The sequence below is a fragment of the Emydura macquarii genome, unplaced genomic scaffold, assembly GCF_026122565.2.
Source record: "Emydura macquarii macquarii isolate MOO-44397 ecotype Brisbane River unplaced genomic scaffold, CSIRO-AGI_Emac_v2 contig_1483, whole genome shotgun sequence".
Classification (NCBI taxonomy): Eukaryota; Metazoa; Chordata; order Testudines; family Chelidae; genus Emydura; species Emydura macquarii.
The window spans coordinates 7,869,318-7,895,823 of NW_027131620.1; the positions used below are offsets into that span (position 1 = coordinate 7,869,318).

At 38.9% G+C, this 26,506-nt stretch overlaps 1 protein-coding gene across 1 annotated transcript in view; it reads right to left on the reverse strand.

The window, feature by feature from the left end:
* Positions 1-26,506, reverse strand: part of CDH4 (cadherin 4) — a 570,898-nt gene that overhangs the window by 524,583 nt on the left and 19,809 nt on the right. The gene's annotated exons all lie outside the window — the stretch shown is intronic.

Genomic DNA, 26,506 nt, shown 5'->3' on the forward strand with positions numbered 1-26,506 from the left:
TGGTCACGTATTCCCTAATGAAACTTATGCTCACAGTTGTGCAAGGACTGCAGGATTTGTCCCTAAATCAGAATTATTTTTGCTTCTCTCTGTTTAAGGTGGGGTTTTAGCCCTGTTTAAGAATAGAGACTAAATTCTCTGGTCATGTAAATTGGCCCAGCTCCATTGAAGTCAGTCAAATTGCCACATTACACTTGTAATCTGTTTGTAAGGTTTGTAGAGTATTAAAACCTGCAGTGCTTTACCTAAATGATACAATTTGGCTTGGAATGAGTGCCTCTTTTTCCAGGTGTTGTGATTTAATAGACCTTATTTTGGGGTTCTCTTGCCCCTACACCCGAGTTAATGTTCCCCTTCTCCTGCCCCTTTATCACTGCTTATGCTGTTCGGGACGAATAGGTGAAGGAGGGAAGTCTGAAGAATGGACAAATGGAACAGCTTATGTTGCAATTCTCTTTTGCACCAGTATTTTGTTGCTATTGAGGAAGTACAGAAAATTACATGGTCTAACAGTTACTGTATCAAGATCCAAATACCTTCCTAGAGCAAACCATGTGGTCAGTACATGAACAGGTATAGAGAGAGGTGTCTTGGGGTCTGTAATTGATTTGCAAGCTTCAGAATACTCTCATCCCTCCTAATATCAATTCTTGTCTGCCTAAAACCTTGGGAGATAACATGTGAGCTCCCTTCAGCAAAGAAAAAAAACAGTAACAGTTTCAATGTCCCAGCTGACACATGCTCATTCCCTAGTCATTGATGTGCAAAAGCTAATGCATCTGTCCCACAACACCAAGGGATGCTCACTGTCCAGCACATCCAGACGGGATGGTTACTTTATTTCTTAACCGATTTGTGAGATGCACAAGTTTATACTTTTTAAAACTTAGCATGAAGACTACATTAAAATACGTTCTGTAACAAACATATGCTGATAAACAAATATTTTAAATGTAGCTTTTCTTACTGTGTAACATTCTGAAACAGCTTCTCCCCACTCACAAACAAAAATACACTCCTGTCTCATCTCCTTAGACTATTTTTCAACAGGTGTTACTATAGTGACTTCAGTGACATTACTCCCGACTGACACTGGTATAAGCGAGCTCAAAATAGGGCCCAAAAGGATGCTAATATTAGACCTGAGTGTCCCTCTAAAATTCTGTTACAGAAATAAATCTCCGACCTAGTGGGAACTTAGCACTCAAAAGTCATAATGTTTATGCTAGTGTAAACGTAGCTTTTCTTTTGGTTTAAAGTGTCTGTTTTTCACAAAAAGGGGTGGAATACTAGGGCTTCCAAAATTACACTTTTAAAAGAGGCTGAAAATTCTTAGCTTGCAATCTTCCAAAATAATTCATTCAACAGGGGCTCAGAAACAAAAATCCTTCCAAACGGCCACCAAAACTTTCCAAAGCCAACATAAGAAAATGATGGATTTAACCTATGGAGAATAGGAGTGGGGCAGCTTACCATACATGCCAGAGAGTGACGGCCACAGCAGATAAAACAAAATCCATAACAGCGAGAGCAATTTTCTTTAAATTAAAATTAAAACATCTGACATGGTCCTAAAAATAAAGATCTAAGAAAAAACTTTGTGCAATGAACGTTATTAAAGCAAGGTTTATGAAGTCTGAGAATAATTACAGATAATGTGTATTTATTACTCTTATCGGATCAATCTGTGGCACAGATTTTTATATTTGAAATCAAATGCAGATACTTATCTGTTATCTCCAGCGCTCAACTCCCACACATCTCCCTAGCGACACATTTACTGTATCCATTTGTGATAGATCAGCATCCTTCATTTTATTTATTTTGGTCTTTTCTTTACCAGAAAAAGAGAAAAAATTGACAACAGCTTATTTAAATCTTTGACATGGCTCCTAGATTTCTGAAAGGGGCAAGCCCAAATAGTCAAAAAGGATGCCCAGACTGTCCCACCAGCCTAGCTGCTTAGAAGCTGACCTTTTAAAGAGTCCATCGGAGGGCAACAACAATTAGGGGGCTGGAGCACATGATTTATGAGGAGACGCTGAGGGAACTAGGCTTGTTTAGTCTGCAGAAGAGAAGAATGAGGGGGGATTTGATAGCAGCCTTTAACTACCTGAAAGGGGGTTCCAGGGAGGATGGAGCTAGGCTGTTCTCAGTGGTGGCAGATGACAAAACTAGGAGCAATGGTCTCAAGTTGCAATGGGGGAGGTCTGTGTTGGATATTAGGAAAAAACCTTTTCACTAGGAGGGTGGTGAAGCACTGGAATGGGTTATCTAGGGCAGTGGTGAAATCTCCATCCTTAGAGGCTTTTAATGTACGGCTTGACAAAGCCATGACTGGGGTGATTTACTTGGGGTTGGTCCAGCTTTGAGCAGGGGGTTGGACTAGATAACCTCCTGAGGACCCTTCCAACCCTAATCTTCTATGATTTAATAAAATCAGAGAATAAAAGCTTATATGTGAAGATGTGCTCAGAAACGTTACATGTTCTAGTAATCACTGGTCACCTGCCAATTAAAAGGAAACTGAAGCCGGCCCTCTCCCTTCACAGCTTATGTCAATAGACAACCACGTTGTATGTGAACACAATACCATTTCCCTCTGTGCTTTGAGTGCAGAGCAACCTAAGCCAAGAGTGTCAAGGAGCAAGGTATAGAGTTGTGTAAACAAGGGGTATTCTTCATGTAAATAAAAATACCTCATTAGGCTGAAGCATCTCTATAAGAGAAACATGGGAGTGAGCCAGCCACAAGTATGATCACAACTTCCTTGAACCACACCATCAAATTCAGATGGAAATGACTGCTTGCTGCATCATTGCAAGGCAGATACATACCATCCCAGGTAGTCTATTGGTTTTTACAGCCAGATATTCTGTACCAATGTTGCATCTGTTCTGCAGTCAAACTGCACAATTGCCTTGGTTGTTGAATGTTTCACATTTATGAGAGCACAGGGGACCAAAAACCCAGGCAAAAAGAAAGCAAAAAAAAACCCTTGATATCTTGTGCCAGGAATATCATCTTTTAAACATCATATATCGAGAACTGGTATAACTATGATGACTGCATTAAGAAAAGTTAAATTATTTTTCAATCACTATGACACACCATCCTAAAACTCAAAAAGTGTAGAACATACAATGTATGTCCAGTGCACCTCTGAGTCTTGCACTAATTATCGCTTGTAGTTGATCTTCTTGAATATTTTATAGAGGAATGTCATCAACATAAATATCAGGCTTGGTTCTGAAAATATTTCTCTCTCCACTTGTTACGAGTAACACCATAGATCAGTGTAACGGAATAGTTGAGAGAGAGAAAATATTTGTCTCTGCTTTCAGTTTGTTCACATTATGCATTTGAGAGCACGTGTGTATAGTCATTTTCACTTTCCCCTGTTGCTTGTTTGGGGCTTTCTACCCACCAATAGAGGAAGTGAAAGTGTTTTAAAAGCTAAGGGCTTGTCCACACTTAATATGCTGTAGCACTTCAGGGTAGACACTACCTATGCCGACAGGCTGCAGCAATGTCTACATGGGGCTTAGATTAGTATAGTTACATCTCTCAGGGATGTGGATTTTTCACATCCTTGGAAGACACAGATATGCCGATGCAAATTCCTGGTGTAGACCAGGCATAAGAAAATTTAATCTGTGAAACCACAACAATTGGTTAGGGCAAGTGAAACTACTTTTAACTTTTTTTTAAAGTTAGATTTCAAGTTGACTGTCTCCTTTTAAATATCCAATACAAAACTTTCAACAGGTAAGTTGATGATTCTCAAAAATCTTTATGCAAAAAGGAATAGCTGATGTAACTCACTCACTCACACACACACACACACACACACACACACACACACACACACACACACACACACACACACACACACACACACACACACACACACACACACACACACACACACACACACACACACACACACACACACACACAGAGAGAGAGAGAGAGAGTGAAGAAAAGTTCTGCTTATGGTATTAAGGAAGGGAAATGGGACGAAAACCTCTGACGACAGCCTGTATAATGTCACAAAATGGACTAGTATATAGATCTCATGTTTGAATACATAGCATCTTATTTCCAAACAAAATAAACACAAAAACTTCCTGCCACTGATAGAGACAAGTTAAAAAATAAAGATGCAATACAACTGTTTTCAGAGCTTTCAAAATAACAAATTACCAGCACTGGGAATAAAGTCATATTTAATATGATACTATTTCATATTCAACACCACTCACAATATCAACAGCCTCATATACATATCCCTCCACCCTAAAAAATATTTTAAAATAAAACCCTAAAACTTGTAACAAATAAATTCAACCAATCCAAACAAAAATACCCTATACAGAATTTTTACCCTGGAAAGGGTGGAAAGCTTCCCACTAGGGAATTCACCATTGCCACATCTTTTTTCACGGATGGTGCTCAAATGCTATGGTGATGGGGCAGCAGCATAAACTTCCAAGATAGAGGGGTAGATTTTACAGAACAAGATTAAATTAGACTGTTCTTCTAGAAGAATATTTCTTCATACTGACAGCATCATTAAGCCTAGAACCTGCCCTCTCCTGAATCGGTAAAAGGGAGAGGGGATGAAGAATAAAGCATAGAACTCATAGTAGTGGTTGAAAGGAACTTCCATTCCCAGCCCTTCCCACACAACCTTAATCAGCCACAGCTAGTCCCACTGCAGACTTTTGTATCTGGGTTTGAGCAAAAGCATGCTAAAGTCACTGGGAGTCTTTCCAGTAAAGAAAAGCAGCAGCATGCACTCCAAGGCCTGATCCAAAGCCCAGTGAAGTCAATAGAAAGAATTCTCTTGCACACCGACCTCACTGGGCTTTAGATCAGGCTCCTGCTTCAGCCTGGGATAGTTCAGGGCCTGATCCAAAGTCAGTGTGCAATGGGAGCAAATTCAGGGGTGTTTCACTTCACTTATTTAAAATAGTGGTGCCAAAAAGTGTAAAATCTCTTTTGTAGAAAACAGAACAACTGAGGGAAATAAAAATTGAGGTTCTTTTTAACCCTGAATTTTTTTATACGACTTATTCATGAGGAATTAATGGAAATTAACTTTTTTTATACACAGTATTAAGTGATTAAAAGCTTGTTCATCACTTTGTTTAATTTTAGAAAGGCTTACTTGCAGATTCTTTGAAATGCATAATTAATTAATAGCAACATGGTTACATTTCTAGTGAAGGAAACAGTAGGTGCGAAGTTCTGTGGCAAAAAAATGCAAGACGCATAGGCAGCAAGTAACATATTCCAAAACTTTTCTTAGCTTTCCAGTGGAATCCTATCTCCTCGTGCACATCATTGACAAATATCACTTACATTGTGATATTTATTGGTCCACAACTCATTTCTACTTGCACAAGATTTTTTTTGTCAATTGGATCTGACAGAGAAAATTAAAATAATCCTCTTTTACTTCTGCATTATCCTTTAAGTACTTAAGTTTTAATTATATCTCAGTCTACCTGAAGACATTTTGGGAAACTTCCAATAATGTGCATAAGCAGTTGAATACAGTGTAAAAGTGCATGTAATTTCCAAGTCCCCAGTTGTTAATGAAATCCCAAACATTCAGATTTTAATTGAACTAGATAAAGATTAAGAAGCTTAGCAGCAGCTGGCATTGCGAATTAGTCCTCGGCAGATTTTTATGTTGTACTCTAAATCATTGCTTTTGTAATCTTCCTAAATTGTCCTTTATCTTGCTAATGCAGATATGATTCTCAGAAAGCATTAGCCTTCCACTGTTCCCATTGCCTGTAAAATCTTGAACTGTAAAATCTTAATAGTCTTTTTTTAATAAGTATTATGATCTATATGTATAATGTGCATTCAATAAAATCTTACTGTAATTAGAAGAAAAGTTTTTCGTTTTTATGTGACCTGTTTTGCAGATTAGATTTATTAAACAGCATAAACTGGTGGAGCTGCATTAGGATCTATTTAGAGCTGTCTGGCACCAAGTGGAAAAACAGTATTGAATTTAATACTTGGAGGTTTGTCTGCTCAGATTCTCTGACCGGGCATTAGAAGACTTCCTCTTTCTTCAGACTGAAGGGGTTATGTATAAATATGGTTACCATATTTAAATATTATGATATTGTACATCAGGGTGAGCAAATATTTTGCTTGGAAAGGTTTTCTAGCAATCAATGGGAATACTCTGCTTATTGTCTGTTCCTTACCTGATCTGTTGGGCACAGCTCTCCCAGGCGTTTGTCTCTCTTTTCTAACTTAGAACCTGATCCTACAGCAGATCCTCCCCACAATGATCCATTTTTCAGGATCAAGCCCATAGATCATAAACTCTTTGGGACAAAGATCTGTGTTTGCAAAAGATTTGATACTGCTGTCATGCGGGCTGGCTTGAGTGGGGGGACATTTAGTAAATTGGGTGACATCAGTATGGCAGAATCATAATAATCCATGTGGGATAGGCCATGTCAGGTACTGTTAGGAAGGTTGTAATGTGCTAAGTAAGATAATAATACTTATGTTCATGTGTAATATTTGAAATGGAAGTTATAGATGTATTTGAGATATCTGTATTTCAAATTGTTCTGCCTGGGCAACACCCCAGATAGGAAGGCTGCAGAACAATGGCCTGCATAATGGCCCATTAAGGCATTCCCAGGTGCAAGGGGCCCTGAGGGAGAAGCCAGCATCACCACTGAGTCACCAGAACCTGCTTACGTGACTCTGGACTCTATTGCAGGCAGCCTACCTGATGAAGCACCAGGACTGTCCAAGTGACTATGGACCCCAGGCACACCGGAGGAGTCACCAGGATTGGCCCATGTGACTATGGACTCCATTTTAGGTCTTGTGACTGCCCACAGGCCGCATGGCCGGAGGAGGGGGTTTATAAGATCAAGCCAGAGAAACCATCTTGTCTTTGCTCCTGTCCAGCTGCAGACACACACCGACCTCTGGATCTATTCATCTTGCAACTGAACCGAAGGACTTAGACCCATCCAGGTACTGGATGTAAATCAGAGGGGACTATACAAGCCTGCAACTCCACATTTCTTCCAGAAACCTGATGTATATGGACTTTTAATCATTTGTATATCTGTGATTCACTTTAACCCTTTAACATTTCTCTCATGGTTTATTTATTTCTTTGTACAATAAACCTTTAGTTTAGATATTAAAGGATTGGCTGCCAGTGTGGTATTTTAGGTAAAATCTAAGCTTGTATTGATCTGGTGCTGTGGCTGACCCCTTGGGGTCAGAGGGAACCTTTTTAGCAGAGAGCAGAGAGTTTAAGTAACTGGTCTCTTTGCTGGACCTGGTGCTGATTTGGGAGCCTGGAGCTGAAATGCAGTAAAGGGGGCTGTGGGCATTTGTGGACTGGCTTCATGATATCCAGTGTGGGGTAATCAGAAGCAGTTCATGGCTGGTTGGGAAGCCGGGCTTCAGTGTTACCCACCAGCGTGGGGAGAATCTGTTCTCCTTTTGCAGCCTGCCCTGACCTTGGCATTACCAGTTGGCTACCCTGGGCACGGGTCATATCACAACTGCTCTCACAGTACTTTAGAGACACCAGGTGAGCAAGGTAATATCTTTTATTGGTCCAACTTCTGTTGGTGAAAGAGAGAAGCTTCTGAGCTACACAGACTTGAAGAAGAGCTCTATGTAGCTTGAAAGCTGGTCTCTTTCACAAAACAGACGTTGGTCCAATAACAGGTATTGCCTCACTCACTTTGTCTCTCTAATATGGTGGGATCATCATGGCTACAACACTGCAAACTCACAGTACTTTGTCACCCACGTCAGGGGCCCATATAAATAATTACACCTATAATAATACTATAGCACCATAAGTTCATACTGTGCTTACTTATATGCATGCATTGTGCATCTTTTCCCACATTAATATAAATGTGTAGTTCCTCCTCGTAACACACTGCTGTAAACAATGGGATGAGAAAAGAACAAGGCCTACTGATTCCATCAGCAAAAAAAAAAAGAAGCACTTTAGTTCATTTTGTCTTCAGAATAAAATACACTAGTGATTTTCCAAACTGATTTAGGAGTCTCCAACACTTTAAGGCAGTTGTATGTGGTTTACAGGAGAAAAGTATAAGTGGATAACACAGACAACTGGCTTCAGGGTTTTAGACATCTGAGATACTCTTTAGGGGTAATTAATCAAATTTTCAGTCTTCAACAAAGATGCCTAAGTAGTATTAGTAATTCTAACCGATGGCTGTCCAGAGTAAAGGAATCCATCCTATAGAATTTTTCATAGGAGTGGCGGTATCGAGACCTAATTAACTGCATTTCAGTACATTCTGCCTCCCTATCTTCCTCCTGCAGTTTCAATTGAATACATTATTCTCCTTCACTTCCTGTCTTGAGCTGTTGTGCTGCATTGATGTCTGCTGCCAATTATGTTCCACCGCAGAGATGGCTGCATTTGAGGTGAATGAAGTGATTATTAACCTTTATCTACCTTCAAGGGATGATGACTGGCTCATCTAGCGGTGTGATCCTTGAAAGAAAGATGCCGTAAGTGGTGCTAAGCAATTTTTTCCTATCTCAAAGTAAAATGAAACCGCTAACTTTTCATGTCTGTTAAGGTCCCTTATTACTTGCCAATTCCCCCTTAGTAATCTTCTCATTTCAAATACTGACATTTTGGCAGACCTGTTATTTTCAGAATTATCTCTAAAGTTCAGATGGTGCTTTTGTGCTGAATCTTTTCAAGCATTTTCACTATTTGAACTTAAGCAAACTTACATATTGATTCAGATGCTCACAACTACTTATTTTTGTTGCTATAAAACAAAGAGCAATCACTGTTAACTCCTCATTCAATCAATTTATTGAAGTATTAGTTACAGCTTATTTTTCTCCCCCACTCCTGCATTTTTGTGCTTTCATGGACACTGGGCAAGATTTTCAAAAAAGTGTCTCCGTACTTTGAGTACCTCATTTTTTGAGTGCCCAACAAGAGACTCCATGGAAGGTGTGATTCTCAGGGGCTGATGCTCTGGTCATTCTAAAAATCAGGCTTCTTTAAAGTGCCTCAAATTAGACAAACATAAGCACAAGCCACTCTTGAAAATGTTGACCATCATGTATATGGAGGATACTCCTGACTGAATAGCAGAAGCCATCATATTGGTTCCAGTGCTGAAACTACCAGGAACCACTCTTGTAAAATGCATCATACAAAACAAATCCTGACGCTGTTGAAGTCAGTAGGAGTTTTACTATTGACTTTAGTGAGGCCAGGATTTCATCCACATCTGTCTTTATGTGAGGTATTCTTATCTGGTATACATATAACCATATCATGTTCCCAAAAAACCTACCAATGTAGTTTTTGAACCAAGTTAAAAAAATGGGAAACATTTCATTTAGAGTACAATCAAATACAGTTCACAAACTCATTCACACAATCATTCAACAAAATATTTGTATTATTTTAGCAAAATACACAGAGGGGAAAAGAACTACAAAAGATTCTAATTATTTGGAGTACTGTTAAACGGACTAGTGAGCCTTATAATTAGAAGCATAATAATCACTTTAAGACAAATAAAAATAATGTCTCTTTTGTACTGCACAGTATAATAATTGTAATAGTACTTTGCAATGGTTTATTAGTTATTGACATCAGCTTGTTGTCCCATCAAATTTTATAATTCTGAAACATAGTAAATTATAATCACTGCTGACCAAAGTCAAGATATGCGTGAAATAACAAAGAAAAATAAAAACTTCTTGGGGTGCGTTGGGGAGAGGAAGAATGTTCATTGTACAGGACAACTGATCATTAAAGTCCATGCACCTTAATCTGACCCTTGCAACACGCACACACACACAACCTACCTTAACTGATCTCTCTGCCAACTAATAACCAATCCAGATACTAAATGGCTTGAGAAAGATTGTCCGGAACTAAAAGCTGTTGTGCTCATGTCCATAGAAATATAGTGACTGAATATAGTGGGATAACATCATTTCCTAATACATAATCACAGATGTTACATTATATTTCTTCTATTACTCAAATCATAGGCAAAGGATGCTTCGTTGAATACATGAGTTATTGGAATCACTTGTACAAGTACCACTTTCTGATGTTAAATTCTTACTAGAATTTCATACACATGCAACATTATATGCCAACACTGAAGCTACAAAGCAGAATAATATTGTATTGCCTCTTGTATTTGACCTGTAACCCAGGGTAGAGCTAAATAAATGAGCTAGGAATTTACTGACAGTAGAGGAATCTCAGGAGCCCCAGATTAATACTTCCTAATTATTATTCATATCACATCTGCTTTAATATATTCATTCTGTTTTCCCTACAGATAAATGCAAAGTTCAGCCAAGAGCACATATTAGTTAGCTTTAGAAACCTACCAAAACATCAGGAGGAGCCCAATAAAGATTATAACCTAAACTACTGTTATAGTTATCACACAAAAAATGCACACCAGAATAAAGTAATAATTAGTAGTGCATTAAAATGCTTTATTTAACATAGCTGTGATTTGCAGCATGTAATGAAACATATCAGCATTTTCAAACGTTTATTATTATTTTTTATGCTAATAGTGCAAAAGTGTGTTAGATGCCTCCAGATAAAAGAGAAGGGGTCCAATTCTCAGTTGTAGACAAGGAGTGCTAGGCATAGCTGAGGAAGGAAAGCATCCAAGGGTCCTTCACGATCACCCAATCTTGGGGCCGATCTGCATCGGCCTGGTCATCCCCAAATGGCTCACACAGCATCCGAGGATGATTAGGGTATAGAGTCAGAGGTGTAGCAGAGGAGCCACTGTGTTAGCTGCCCAAGGCAGGAGAGATCCTCCAGGGGCAAAATCTATAAAGTTTAAGGCCACTTTGTGGAACAGAATAAAGTGGCCAGAGTCCAGGCCAGGAGGAGGAGCAAAATCACTATCAGAAGAGCTTATAAACAAAGGTTCTTCTCCCTGTATGGGTGGATCCCTACAGCCTGTGCAGAGCACCCATGACTTCAGTGAAGCTCCACACAGAAGCAGGGAGCCAAGTATCACAGCCTTCACAAACTTTAAGGGATGTACGATCTAGTGGTGTACCGTGGGTTTCCGGCACCGGGGGCCAAGTCTACATATGCACGTTCCCCCTGCCTCCAGTTACCCCGGGGAGGGGGAGGTTGAACCTGCGGGGTGGGGCGGGGGGAGGATGAGGCCTGGGGCAGGGCACAAATGCAGGCTTGGCTTCGCCCTCCCACCACCCACTTACCCACCATGCAGTGCCCGCCTCTCCTGCTGCAACCCTTCAGCCCAGCGCCGGCTCGGACGGGAGCTGCCTCACCCCCCAGCCTTGGGGGGGGTGGGGTGGGTCCAGGCTGGGCCTTCACAATGCATGGAGTGGGGCGCGGGACCATCTGCCCCCTCAGCCTCCTGCGACCTCGCACGTCATGAAGGGTCAGCCCGGCGCCCCGCACTTACCTACCACTCCAGCCCCACAGCCCAGTGCTGGCTCAGACGGGGCAGCCTCACCCCCCGGCCTGGGGTGTGTGTGTGTGCTGGGTCAGCTCTTCACGACATGTCTGTACCATGTGCCCTCATGGGCCTGCAGATGGGGGTTATGGCCAGGGCCCAGTGCGATCAAGAACTTTACATGTCTGATGTTTCATCATAGCCGTTAATTGACATGAGGGAAAGAGCTGATTACTATAAAATCCTTTGAATGTATTGATCATGAAATGAATCTGACTAACTTCAGGGGGAAAAAAAGATACATCACTTTTTAATGCAATTAAAAATATTAGCTCTGTCTGACAGCAAGATTTTAAGTTTTGCTGAGGGGGCAAATTCAGACATTGATGTTTTAAGCATGACTTATTTTCTTAATATTACAGGTTAACACACAATTAGCCATAGACCTCACTATCAGAATTTTTTTTCAAACCATCTTCAGGCAGGGACAGGTAAGCAAGTCATTCACAGCAATACTACCACCTCACTTATTCTGCTGGACACAAATATGACATCTAGATACAATCCATAACCTGACCGTTCTCGGGTTTTTCTTTTTTTAAATACCTGAGTGGGGAATTCTTAAAATCTGAAAGCACTTTCCTTTTACTCTTCTGTCTCAAATACATTATTTTGCTTTCCATTGCTTATACAAGAGAACAGTATACCTCCCTTCAGACATTGGGTGCCATGGCTTTGTTTTCGCTTCATCTGAATACAATTAATAACCTTGGACACTGCAATACACATAAAAACTGAGATTGCCTCTATTTTCAATTGTTCTGTAGTGCAGCTGTATATTATTTCAGACACCTGTAATGTCAGCAATGTAAATACACGCTGAAGATACAATCTGCTTCATTTGTGGACCTTAACATACCAGTCTTTCAAATCCACTTCACTTATTTTTCAAACAATAGTATTACTTTTCTGGACAGCAAGTACATAACCTGGTAAGAACAGATCCATTCTGACAAGCAAGGCAAATTGTTTAATGCTTGCCTAAGTGGCAATGAGATTCATTAATTAGGTGGCTTCTTTAGAGTGTTGTTCCCCTGCAGCTATATTCTGCTCCAGGGTGTTTTCAATAGTATTGAATAGATGAAACAATTACTAAACAAAATCCACTAACTGATGGCCACTGTTAGCTTCCTCAGGCTGCAGTTTCAAAGAAGTTCAGATATTTCCTGGAATATATGATCGAACTTAGACAAATCAGTGTGATATTGCTAAAGTTATTCACATTTAGGGCATGATTTTTAAAAAAGAGCCTCCACTTTTGTCAGCACAAAACTGCAGGCACAATTCATTTGCTGTTGCAAACGCTAGATAGAGGATATCTAACTGCCTGACTACACATACAAACCAGGTTGTCTGACACCTAAAGGCTCGCGTTTGTGCTCACAATTAACTGCAGGCACAAAACTACACATGTAGAAAATGGTCCTTTGATTGCAATTGCCTGATTTGTACATGTATTTGCAATAATAGCATATGCCATTGTTCACCTAACTTTAAAGAAAAAAACCTTGTGGCCAGCCAAAAGGTTCTTGTTCTGACCTTATTATGTTTCATGTACAATTCATCAGTTTACTGTAATTTTGCCAGTTTTATGTATCCAATAATGAGACATAATCCTGATCATAAAAGCAAAATAAATACAATATAAGTGAGTTTTCATTAATAACCAACATTGTTTCATGTTATAAAGATTTAAATTTTTTGTATGTGTGTTTCTAGTTATTATGATTATGCCTCATTAAAGTTGGGAGCAAAAGTAAGAGAGTCTTCAGGCAGCAACATTACATTAAATGTTTAGGGTATCTGTAATTCTAACCTATCTTCTATTTGGCATTAAATCTTCAAAGAATGTCAAAGAATGTCCTAAAAACTAGAGATGCTTGACTCTATATAGATGAGGAACAGATGCACCTCTGTAATTTGCCCATAAACAAGTAACAATGAACCCATCAGCTATTCAGGGATACTTACACGCAATCTGGCAGACACGTCCTTTTATTCATTGTTTTTTTGTTACAGTTTTTAATGTCTTTTGAACCAAGCCAATGTGCAATGCTGCTAAAAAGCTTTTACACTATCATATGTTTGTTTTTAGAAACTTACTAAGCAGAAGTGCCCATCTTAAAGAAAGCCCTTAAATAAAGGCATTAGCCATTGTTCTTAGCCTATGAACTCAACAGAACCCATCTCCCGATGTAAAAAGTGTGCACACAACATACACATTTATTCTCTGAGAAATTTAAGGTAGGTGATCTCAAAGCTTTCTTTAAGGTCACATCAATGGGACTGCTGAAAAGGAGACTGCATCATCAAATTAAACCAGTTCTCAAACGCAAGAGACACATTTAACTGAGCTTTGCTAGTTATTTATTTTTTTTAAAGTGCCCCGAGAGTCATGTCTGGCTTTGAAGAGAAGTGCACACACTTACCGCTAAGTACTGATCTAATAGAGAAAAAAAAGTGGGGGGACAACCCACAAATCTGAATGACTTTCAGTTTTAGTGAAAGTGTTCAATAAAGAGACATTTCAAATATATGTTCCAAAAATAGGTTTTTGTCAATCTCATCGAATTTAGAGTGCCCAATTTTCAATCTGATTTTCACCCCACTCTTTAAGATTAGTAGGCATTTACTGACATTTACCAGAATGAATCCATTTCCCATTGTTCTGAGTGATTGTAAACATCTCGCTCTGAAGCTCACAAAACCCATCACTGACACGGTAATGAAAATGGTCAGCAAGATGTGAACTAACAGGTAATTCAAAGTAATCAGCACAGAAACAATGACTAACCTCTGGACTGTATTCAAAACAAATCAGCCACAGCCCTCAGATTCAGGCGAGGCTTTCAAATCTTTGGCAATCCTATTTCCCTTCAGACTAAGGCGGCTTCCATGCTTGATAAAGGCACGTCTAAGCAGATGATCAGAATGGTATCACTCAGAGTTTGTTCTTTCTAGTAGACTGTGGGCTGGTTTCTCTAATGAGCCAGAACATTGACATTTGGATTACATGTCTATGAAGTAATCCTTCCATTTCCTTATCTAGAAAGACCAGAGAAAAAAGGAATAGAAAAAACAAGCTCATTTCTCACTAAAGATTTTCGGTTACAAATCGTTAAACAGGACTGAGTAAGATGTGCATCAGTGGCTGACGGCATGTGAGCTTTTACTTCGTTTAACTTTGTTCGCTGGTTCTCTCGTGCCTTCATTACTGCAACTGTCTCCCGCCCTCCTTCCCTTTGCCACGCCCTCCTCACTTTTCCAAAACGTGACTGCTAAAGTCATCTCTCACTGCTACTGCTTCACCTGTGTCAGGCTGCCTCTCTCTGAACACATCCAATCCAATCCAAGCTCCTCCACCTCACTCGTGAGGCCTTGCATACATCTCTGCCCCTCCCCAGTCCTCTCATCACCTGCCAATTTCTACACTTTTCACAATCGTATTCCTTTCTTCTTCTCCTGCCATTCTCAGGGCCTTCTACCATGCCAACAGAGAGTCCACCTATCTTCATTCATCAAGCCAAGCAGCCTCTCTCTCTCCTGCTACACATCCCTTCCTAAAACCTACATATTTTAGAAATCCCTCTGGAGAGGTGCCTCTCCCAGTGGGCTCTAAAACAACATCTAAGCCCTCCAGAGAGTCAACAGTCACGCATAAGAAAATAAGAATGGCCATTCTGGGTCAGACCAAGGGTCCATCTAGCCCAGCATCCTGTCTTCTGACAGTAGCCAGTGTCAGATGCGTCAGAGGGAATGAACAGAACAGGACAATTATCGAATGATTCATCCCCTGTTGTCCAGACCCAGCTCTTGGCTGTCAGAGGATTAGGGACACCCAGAGCATGGGGTTGCATTGATGACTATCTTAGCTAATAGCCGTTGAAGGACCTATCCTCCTTGAACTTCTCTAATTCTTTTTTCTAACCCAGTTATACTTTGGACTTTCACAACATCCTCTGGCAATGAGTTCCACAGGTTGAATGTGTGTTATGTGAAGACATACTTCCTTATGTTTGTTTTAAACCTGCTGCCTATTAATTTAATTGCGTGACCAGACAAACACTGGTTTGTGTGTTATGTGAAGGCATAAATAACACTTCCTTATTCATTTTCTCCACATCATTCATGATTTTATAGACCTCTATCATATCCCTCCTTAATCATCTTTTTTCCAAGCTGAATAGTCCATCTTTTTAATTTCTCCTCAAATGGAGGCTGTTCTAATAATTTTTATTGCCCTCTTCTGTACCTTTTCCAATTCTAATATATTTATATTTTTGAGAGGATGCCACCAGAACTGCATGCAATATTCGAGTTGTGGGCATACCATGGATTTATATAGTGGCATTATGATATTTTCTGTCTTATTGTCTATCACACACATACCCTTCATGATAATGAAGAAATTAACAATAAGATCAAGATGAGCTCAAGCCTTCTGCCCAAGCCTTGATTCTCCTATGGTTCTTCCCTCAAGACTGCTCAATCCACACATTAGATCCTCTCTAGAGAGCCAGTCCCAGCTCTCTTTGAGGTTACAAGGCTCCTGGCTTGTGTACAACAGCAGAACTTATTTAATTCTTTCCCGGCAAGTACAACACCTGCTCACAAGGTTTGGTGTTTCAAGTCCTTCTTCTGATGTCTTCTGTATTATGTGTGTCTTTTTGTGTCTTGTGTTTTTCTTCTCTCATTTAGTGCATACATGTTTCATGACAGGCAACATGTCTTATCCACATTCTGTAGAGCATTATGTAAATTTACAGCACATCATAATAATATTTAAATACTACGAATTATACAAACAGTTAAGCACCATGACATAGAACTGCTCAGATTCCAAGATCACATTTCATTTTTAAAGAAAAGTCTGAACATGTAAAGCCAGCCCCCACAGGTTAAATCTTTGTCCTACATTTTCATTGTTAATATTAACAATTACATACAAATGCTTACTGGATTTCATGTATTCTTCCTCACTTACCACTGCAATTTACCATGATGTGGCAGACACTATTTTTTTAAATAGAAAATTAAGACCTCTACTTTTCACTGATGTGTGTTGTAAGCATAAGCATAGTATTTATGATTATTTATCAGCACTCACATTGGTGGGAGTTGATGTATTTGCACAAGATTAAACTGGCACCTCTAAAGCACATGTTCCGAGACTTCAAATGGGAGAAACCAGAGGAGATGGAAACAGTGGGTGAAAAAACTTTAAAATATTAATAAAAAAGTAATCAAGAAATTGTAGACTCAGGAAGTTCAATGGGACTATTTCAGGCCTTTTTTCATGTGAATGTTACTATGTGTAGTATTTAGTGTAGTATTTAGTGCAACTAGTCCCACTGTGTTGAATTTCAGGGTTGGTCCTTTGTATTTATCATTAGTTCTCTTGTAATGCAACTACATCATCTTGTAAATGTGTGCAGTTATGAATTAAGTTAGAAATTCAGGTAGGCAAGAACCACCTCTCAAGGGTACGCCCATAATTAATATTATTATTAATTTGTATTGTGGTAGCACGTAGGAGACCCTGTCATGGACCAGGGCCCCACTGCGCTAAGTGCTGTACAGACACAGAACAAGAGGATGGTCTCTGCCCCCAAAGAACTTACGACCTAAAAGTAAGACAAGAAACAAAAGATGGATTCAGACAAATGGAAGAGCAAAAAGAAACAGTAAGACAATATTAGTCATGTGACAGGCACTGCTCTCACCACGAACTGCCTAAGCACTGTCAAGTGATATTTTTCTTCAGGTGCTCCTCTCAAAACCTAATTGGAATATTTTTTAGTATCATAAAGAAAGACCAAAGCCATCACTATATCATATTATCCACACCTGTAACCTAACGCTGATGGAAATATTTGTTCCGTAAAGGATATCCTTTCATTGACTCCTTTCCAACCACACTAGTCACACAGAGGCTCCTCATATTAAAACAGAGAACGTGTCCCAGTCCTCACTTGATGACTTCTTTGTAAGGAAAATGTTTGTTGCAAGCAGTACTTTCCCCCCACACTCACTTCTATGATCATGCAGGGGGAAAAGGTAGTTTCATCAGTCTTTGATTTGGTTTGTATGAAGGGGGTAGTTAAAGATGACAGGACAAAAGCAAACTTACCATATAGAACTACATCATTTTCCTCAAATTTCTGGTCAATTCAAAAACTCTCCTGTATTTTCTAACAGAGTTATGGTACTTTTAATTAACCGGTGCCCTAGGCTAGCATGCAAGGAAGCATCTTTCCCATGCCACACTGGCTACCTTCTCTTCCATTCCTATGTGGAAGCAAGGTATTAACATTTGCAGAACTCCAAGCTCTCAGATGACAGGAGGCAGGCAGACAAACAAATTCAGAGTTTAAGGCCAGAAGAGACCATTAGATCATCAAATCTGACCTCCTGAATAGGTGACAGGCCATTAAATTTCACCTAGACTCCTGTATTGAACCCAATAACTTATGCCTGGCTAAATCATAATTTCCATAAATAAATCCAGGCTTGATTAGAAGACGGGGAATCCACACTTCCCGTGGTAGTTTATTCATCACCCTCACTGTTAAAAAAAAAAAAATTGTGCCTAATTTCAGTTTATCTGACTTCAACTTCCAGCCATTGGTTCTTATTATAACTTTCTCTGTTAGATTAAAGAGTGGGGAGAGACAGCAAGCAGCAAGTTGGTCTGTGAACCTAAACTCAGTGAGCAGGTACAATTTTATGCTAATAAGCTTCTTACATCTGACTGAGCACCTTTCATCAATCTTTGCAAGCTTTCCTAACTGATTGCACAAAATGTAAAACAAATCACTTCACCCAAAGTTGAAATGCAGCCACCTTTGGAGTGAAATGTGGCAGTGGCTTCACAGGACAATGATAGCTTAGGTCTGGAAATGAGGAATACCATACGCAGTTGAAACACTAGAGGGCATTTAGGTCTGCAGAATATAATGAAGCATTACTAGTAAATCAATTTAGAATCTGACAGTGCAATACCTATATACTTGTAAATACAGCCATGGGATTTTTTTAAAAAAAGTTAATCGAAGACCTATGTTATTTCAGAAAACACTGGTGGCAAGAACATTGGTTTTATGTCTCATTTTGAAAATTGATGCAGTGTCTTAATTAAGATGTATTAGCCTCGATAATGTCCCTTTTCCAGTAGATTTAGTATTTACATAGGTCTAGACCCTCTGGCCTTTTAATCTCCCACTGAAATTAATGGGAAGAATGCGCTGAAAGTTTTGCCTATCCGAGGAATAAGTGGTTACCATTTTCCTCTGTCATTCCATAGGTCACTCATGGTGTAAGTATTCTGTGTGTTGCTGGATTAGAACCCTGGTCCTTCTGCCCCACTAATGCGAGCCTGTAGTACTTCAGCTGAAGTACTATAGCTATCTGTAGTAATATATAGCCCATGCTTGGTCTGGGCTCCAGTCAGTGCAGGCCATCACCACTTCTATTGGTCAAAAGGGCCAAATCTGGAGGAGAGCCCTGTTGCACTAGGCCCTGTACAAACACAGTTCCTTTCTCACTGAGTTTACTATCTCAAAAGAGAACAACAAAAACAACACCATACAGTTGCATAAGGCACAGGCTTGCCAGCAGGTTGGTAAAACATTTGAGATAAAGTAGTATAATCGATAAGAAGAATGTAGCTTTAAAACCTATTGAGGATGACACGATCAATTCATACCACAGTACACTAATATAACGGAACATCCGCAACTACAATAAGCCAATTTATTGATACTTCATCAAGTGCTCACACTTTCAACTACTGTTGTTCATGATATAATGAAACCTGTGTAAAAATATGTCAATAAGGCATTATAGAGAAAAGAAGAGACCACACATCATTAAAATTTTAAGTAAGCCTTCATTAAATAAAATACACAAAATTAGCTCCTTCAGAAGAATTTAATTAGGCAGCATATGCAGGTTAAACTCACAATATGCAATTGTTATTTCGTGAAGCCATTCATTTTCTTAAAGATGTGTCATAAAAAGGATTTTTTTTAAAAAAATGCTGGTAAAACACCACAATTCTTTTAAGATAAAAACAAAGAATCCCTGATAGACCATACAAACATCTCAAAACATTTCCATCTTTAAAAGTTTTTATTGGTACTGTGTATAGAATGCTGCCTTAAGTCGATTGTAATCATGTTACCAATCTTCATTAAAAGAGTCAAAGATGAGATTCCACTTTTCACAGTGGAAAAAATGTGACAGATGTAGAGTAGAAGGAGAGACAACAGATTCTTCAACAGAAAAGAAGAATTACCAGCTATCTAGCTGGAACTGAAACCTTGGAAAGCCGCATCTGCAGTTTCAGTCATTACAAATCGTGATAATTATGAGTTCCAAGCCCATATATAAAATTTCAGTACTTATGAGGAGCTGCAATGCTGCAACGTCCACAATACAAAAACATTGCCAGCTCATTTTGTGAGGCTTCAGGCTACTTGTAACACAGAGAGGAGATGAATCAATAAATGTTATCAGTAAAACAGTTTGATTCCCACACAGTTAAGCGCATGGCCACTTCTATATCTCAGTCCCCTCCGGTCAATATAATTTTACACAGTTACCCAGTTCTCAGCAGTGAAATGATACTGGTGGATGTTTCAGACATTCTAAAGCACTTATTTCTACGTAGGGGAAGGGGAAAAAATAGAATACCATTTTTTTTTACTTTGTTTCAGAAACACAGATCCTTCACACAACTTTCAACACTAGTAGTTCTCTGCCCCAGCTCTGGTAAATTATTCAGAAATAGTTCACTGGGGCTAATCCTGAATGTCTTGCTCACCCAGAACTTCAACAGGAGATTTGGGTGAGTAAAGCAACCAAGGTCTGAATTTGGTTTTTCACTGCATGTAAAGATGAGACTTCTAATAAGGGTTAGTTTCTGCCCATTTTACTCAAGCATATTTTAAGAAAATGGGGTGAGTAAGGCAAGAAGAATTTGGCCCTCTCACAAAGATTTAAGAAACCCAAAATAATACTGACAAAAACTAACTCTAAAGTTAATCTAAAATTTAATCATATATGCATGTAATTCTCCATGCACACCCTTAATTTCCAGCTTCCCATCTGAGCATGTAATATAATAATGCCTAAGGTTAATCACACATCTCCAAAGAGTTGCATTTCCTGGATAAATAAAACAGCAAATATACCTCCAAACACAGGAAGCAATCATTGTCATTGCTAACCAACTACAGTACTCCAGAGGCAGGTAATGTTCACAAGGAAGCTCATTTTAGACACAAATCCACTTTCCTTGATTTAATTTGATAATGTCTTACTAAATGAGTATAATCCTATTAAGGGCCCAATCCGACTCTCACTGAAGTCAAAGGCAAATCTCCAATAGACTTCAATGGGAGCAGGACTGGGCCCCAACACCTGTGCAAGGTTAAAAATATTTCTGCTTTTTGTCCCCATTTTCATCCAATTATCTCTCATCTATTTTCTTCTGCTAGTCAGCACCCTGCACTGCACCCAAGAGGGTAAGATAACAGCTGATACCACAGCCATTAAAAGACAAAAGGTATTTGCTATGGGTATATGCTGTAGTGCAATAACTCCTACTCGTGCACTCAATTCCAATTAATCAAGGATTATGTTGCTAACAAATTTTCACTAACACCAAGATCAAGCTACTTATTCTCCTTCTACCTCCTAGTAAATTTGTTCTGAAAAGTCTAGTTTACCACAAATATTTTAAGATCATATAAAAAATGTGCAAAGCCTACAGAAATTATACATGATATATTTTTCCTTTACTGTATCTTTATACTAGGAAAAAAGTATAAATGCATTGTTGGCATAAAATTCTAGCTTAATGGTTAAAACATAAGCATGATGGGACATAAGCATGGGGTTTTTTTTTCTGTTGAAAAAACAAAAGATTTATATGATTCAATCCAAGCTGTTCTAACATGTTGGGGTTTTTTACATGACAGAGATTGGTTTTGCAACTTTCCCCTAAATAGGTTATCATTTTAGCATTGTGAAGCATTAAATTTACACTTACATAGTAAAACTACGGTGATTTCAACATGTCCTATATCACCTTTCCGCATTGCTCATCCACAACAAACCAGGATGAAGGAAGCTGCATATCATACTAGACGATCAATGTTACCAAAATCCAAACAAATCATGTTTTTTTTTAAACTTCAGAAATCTCCTAACTTCCTGGAGGAACGTTAGACTTTCCCAAATAGAGATTCCATTGGGAGAAAGAGTTTAGATTAACACCACAATATGTTCTGAAATAAATAGATAAGCCTTTTGCTCTGCAACACTAGCTGATATTGCGAGACTGGAACTAGGTCTTAGAAAACAGAGGGAATTGTTAAAAAGCAATTTTTCCTGATCTATCCACCTTTGTTTTGTAATCAAAACCATCAACGTGAACCACATTTCTATATCACGTGAGGGATTATCACAATGAAAAAACCAGTCTGACTTGATAACACTTTTTAATTGTAAAAATTTGTTCAGCTTTGTATTTAAGCTAGGAGGAAAAAAATATTTTTTTTTTACTACACTGATAAAGCTGAAAAGCAATAAGGGAACTCCAAGATAACCACAAGTATAGGCTGTCTGTCTTTCTGATATAATACAAGTCCTTTAAAGTGAGAAAACAATGTGATTAGATACTTGTGCCGGGGGGAGGGGGGGGGGGGGCGAACAGATAAAGTTAGCAGTTTCACTCCATCTGTGAAAATTCCTGAAGCCTGGTTTCCACTTCACATGAACATGTGGATTAAGCAGCACCTATTTAGATTCACCTTCAGCCTGGAAGGAGCCCACTTTTCACCTTCATTACTAACGTCTCCAGCCACTGTTTGTGTGTGTGTTCACTAACAATGTTTCTCTCCTAGTTCACCAGGATTTTTTCAGACTGGTGAGGAATCCAGGTAAGAAGTGATTATGTCACAGCAGCATCCAGGCCCAGCTAATGAAAGTAAGCCAAACTTTGCTATGAATTCACAGATTCTAAGACCAGAAGGCATCATTGTAATCAACTAGTCTGACCTCCGGTAGAACAGACCATAGAACTCCCCCAAAATAATTTCCAGAGAAGATCTTTTAGAAAAATGGACAATCTTGATTTAGAAATCGCTAGTGATGGAGAATCCACCACAAGCATCAGTAAATTGTTCCAGTGGTTAATTACCCTCACTGTTAAAAAAATGTTTGCCTTATTTCCAGTCAGAATTTGTCTAGCTTCAGCTTCAAGCCACCGGATCTTGTTATACCGTTCTCTGCAACCCTGAAGAATCCATCATCAAATATTTGTTTCTCAAATAGGTATTTATAAACAGTGATCAAGTCACCCTTTGACCTTCTCTTTGTTAGACTAAACAGATTAAGCTCCTTGAGTCTACAGGTATAAGGCATGTTTCTTAATCCTTTAGACATTCTGATGGCTCTCCTCTGAACCCTCTCCGATACATCAACATTCTTTTTGAATTGTGGACATCAGAACTGGATGCAATATTCCAGCAGTGATTATTGCACTACTGCCAAATACAGAGGTAAAATAACCCCTACTTGAGATTCTCCTGTTTATGCATCCAAGGATCACATTTGCCCTTTTGGTCACAGGAGTGCACTGGGAGCTCGTGTTCAGATGATTATCCACCATTATCCTCAAATCTTTCTCAGTCTCATTGCTTCCCAGGATAGTCTCCCATCCTGTAAGTATACCCTACACATTCTTTGTTCCTAGATGTATACATTTATATTTTGCCATATTAAAACACATTGCTTACTTGCACTCAGTTTACAAAGCAATCCAGATCAGTATTAGTGATAAGTACTCTTTATTATTTACCACTCCCCCAATTTGTGTGTTGTCTGCAAACTTTATTAGCAATGATTTTATGTTCTTCCAGGTCAGTGATAAAAATGTTAAATAGCATGAGCCAAGAACCAATCCCTGCAGTACTCCACAGAAACATAGATGCTCAATGGTAATTTCACCGTTTACAGTTGCATTTGGAGACTTATCAGTTAGCCAGTTTTTAATCTATTTAATATGTGACTATTTCATTTTATATTGCTCTATTTTTTTGTAATGAATATGTAGTGCATTACCAAGTCAAGTTGGATATATTACATCAACACTATTATTTTATCAACCAAACTTGTAATCTCATCCAAAAAAAAATAAATTTGACAGGATTTATTTTTCTTTATGCCAATCAACATGGTTTTAATTATACTATCCTTCTTTAATTCTTTATTAATTGAGTCCCATATCAGCTATTCTATTATCTTGCCCATTATTAATGTCAGGTTGACAGACCTGTAATTACTCAGGTCATCCCATTTACCCTTTTTTAAATATTGGCATAATATTAGCTTTCTTTTAATCTTCTGGAAAAATCCCCAGACTTCCAAGATTGGTTGAAAATGAACATTTACAGTCTAGCAAACTCCGCAGCCTGAACTTTTAAATTTTTTGCATGCAAGGTACCAGGACATGCTATTTTAAAAATATCTAACTTTAGTAGCCGCTTTTTAACATCCTCCTCTTCTGCTCAGGTGGAGGCCACTCAAATTATACAGCCCACTCTACCTGTAGCAGATGAACCAATGTTCCACAGAACCAAAACTCTATACTACTTGCCTAGCAGCAGTTCTCTTCTAGAATCTTCTGCCTTCTAGCTTCTTGTGTTCACTGTACAGGAAGTAACTCAGGAAGATCATATGGACATTCTTCATCATGCTTCCAAGGTCCCAGAAGTCATCTGTTATTTGTGAGATAACCCAGCATGCAGTGTCATTAGTGATGTACATGAACCATCACCAATGAAGCCTTGCCCGCCAACTACAGAAGCCTATCCAATCTTAGAAGGACATCTCACGTCTTGGCTCCTGTTGAGTTCATAAAACCTTACTAGGGTAAGCAGTGGGGCTTGGTACACCCTAAAGTAAGTGCAGTCTGCACTCCTGCCAATGCACAGAAGAACGGGACCATATCCATACAGTCATTTCTGTGGCCTTAGTGAACCCCACTAACCCTTACTCCCTAGAACCTCTTCTGGACAACTGTAATTTATAACACAAATCTGCCCAGTGTTTTATTAATGTTGGTTTGAGGACAAATCTACTCTGAGTGGAAAAGAAATGACCACTGAGATTTTCAAAGCCACATAGGAGATTTGGAAGCCCATTTCCCATTAATTTTAGCTAACAGCTCCGATATCAGAACATACAACGGCTATCAAATATGCCAGAGGAGTTGCTCACATTACTGATCTTGCATCTCATGTGTCAAGTATCATAACACCTAGTAGTTTCCATTAACTCTCTGAATTCATTATTTATTATTTTTTAATTTCCCAAAAGATCTAAAGATAAGGCTATCATGAGAACCGAATCCCAATGGTGTTCTCATGCTCACCACAACCTCACTGCATTCCCTTGTTCAACTAATAGAACATAATTTTATTGAGTATTGACTGGAAAAACTTTTTTTTAATACTTCTAAGATTTACGCTTATAATGAGACATACAAAAATCAAAAGATTAGTTGCAATAAAATAAAGGTTTTGGAACAAGTAGGGAGATGCGCTTAGACGCCATAGACTAGACTACTATATTACAGGATTGTAAAACTGCAGCCCATGGCTCCAATCCAGCCGTCAGAGTAATTTAATCCAGCACACACAGAAATCAGGAAAATGACCTTTGCTGTATTCAGTGAGCAGTGCTGGAAAGCACACTGCCTTCTATCAGTTACTAAGAGGAAGAACTGTTAGTGGTGCCAACTTAATGTAGAGCAATTATTGGGGGAAAAAAAACCAGCAGAAATATTGTGGGTCAAATTTTCAGTGGATGTAAACTGGCTTAATTCCACTGACATCAGGAGCTACACTGAATTTACATCATCTGAAAATTTGGCTTTATAATTTCATATTTTTGTTTTCGTTTTCAATTAAGAGAGTAATCTAGCCTGATAGTTTGGCAACATTGGGATGTTTCAGGAAACCAAGGTTGGGGAGGTATCTTGGATGAGTTCTGGAGAGCAAAGGGAAGGGCAATGAGCCATAATTTTGACTGTGTTAGATGAGAATTTTCAAGATTATGAGAAAAGGATGCTTAAAAGGAAGCCCTTTAAAATACATTAGAACCACATTTACTGCAGGTTCCAATGTATTACATGATTAAATAAAAATGCAAGCAGAACAGTTATTCTTGCACAAATTCAGCCTGAAGGAACAAGTTTTACTATGAACTTTCAGTTTTTGCAATAAATCCCTCCCTCCTCCAACACAGAGAGGAAAAAAACACTCTCGAAAAATGTTCTGAATGAATTTCCTCATCCAATCTGGTTGTATATAATGAAAAATCATCAGCATACGCGCCATCCCTAGTAATGAGTCATAATTGGGGCCAACACAAAGGTCACAAGTTGCTTGATTTTTTTTTTACTAATTGCAGTAGCTGGTGCTTCCACAGAATTGCCAAAAAACGAGTTTCTCATTAGGCAAAAAAAGGGAATCTGAAATACAACTATTCGTCAAGTGTCAACCCAAACAGGTCAAAGTCTTGTTGCCAGCTGATGGCTCTTCAGTGTGCTCTGTATAACGTGTTGCTGGTTATAGCCCTATTACTGATTGTCCGTATCTCAAAGACCACCACTAATATTGGCATCCCTCTTTAAAGTTCTCAACAGAGAGGTCAAGAAACAAGTGCCCAGTTCTGCTCCCCAGACACACACACGCATCTCCCATTGCCAACAGTGAGAACCACACATATATATATGAGAGAAGAAACAGGTAAAAAATGCTTCGTGTTCACAAGACTTTTAAATGACCAATACAACTACAGCCTGAGGGTAACAGCTCATTGGCAGAGCAGAGTGAGAAATATTGCACAGCCATTGTTCATGATGCTCCTGTTGTGTAAGGCTT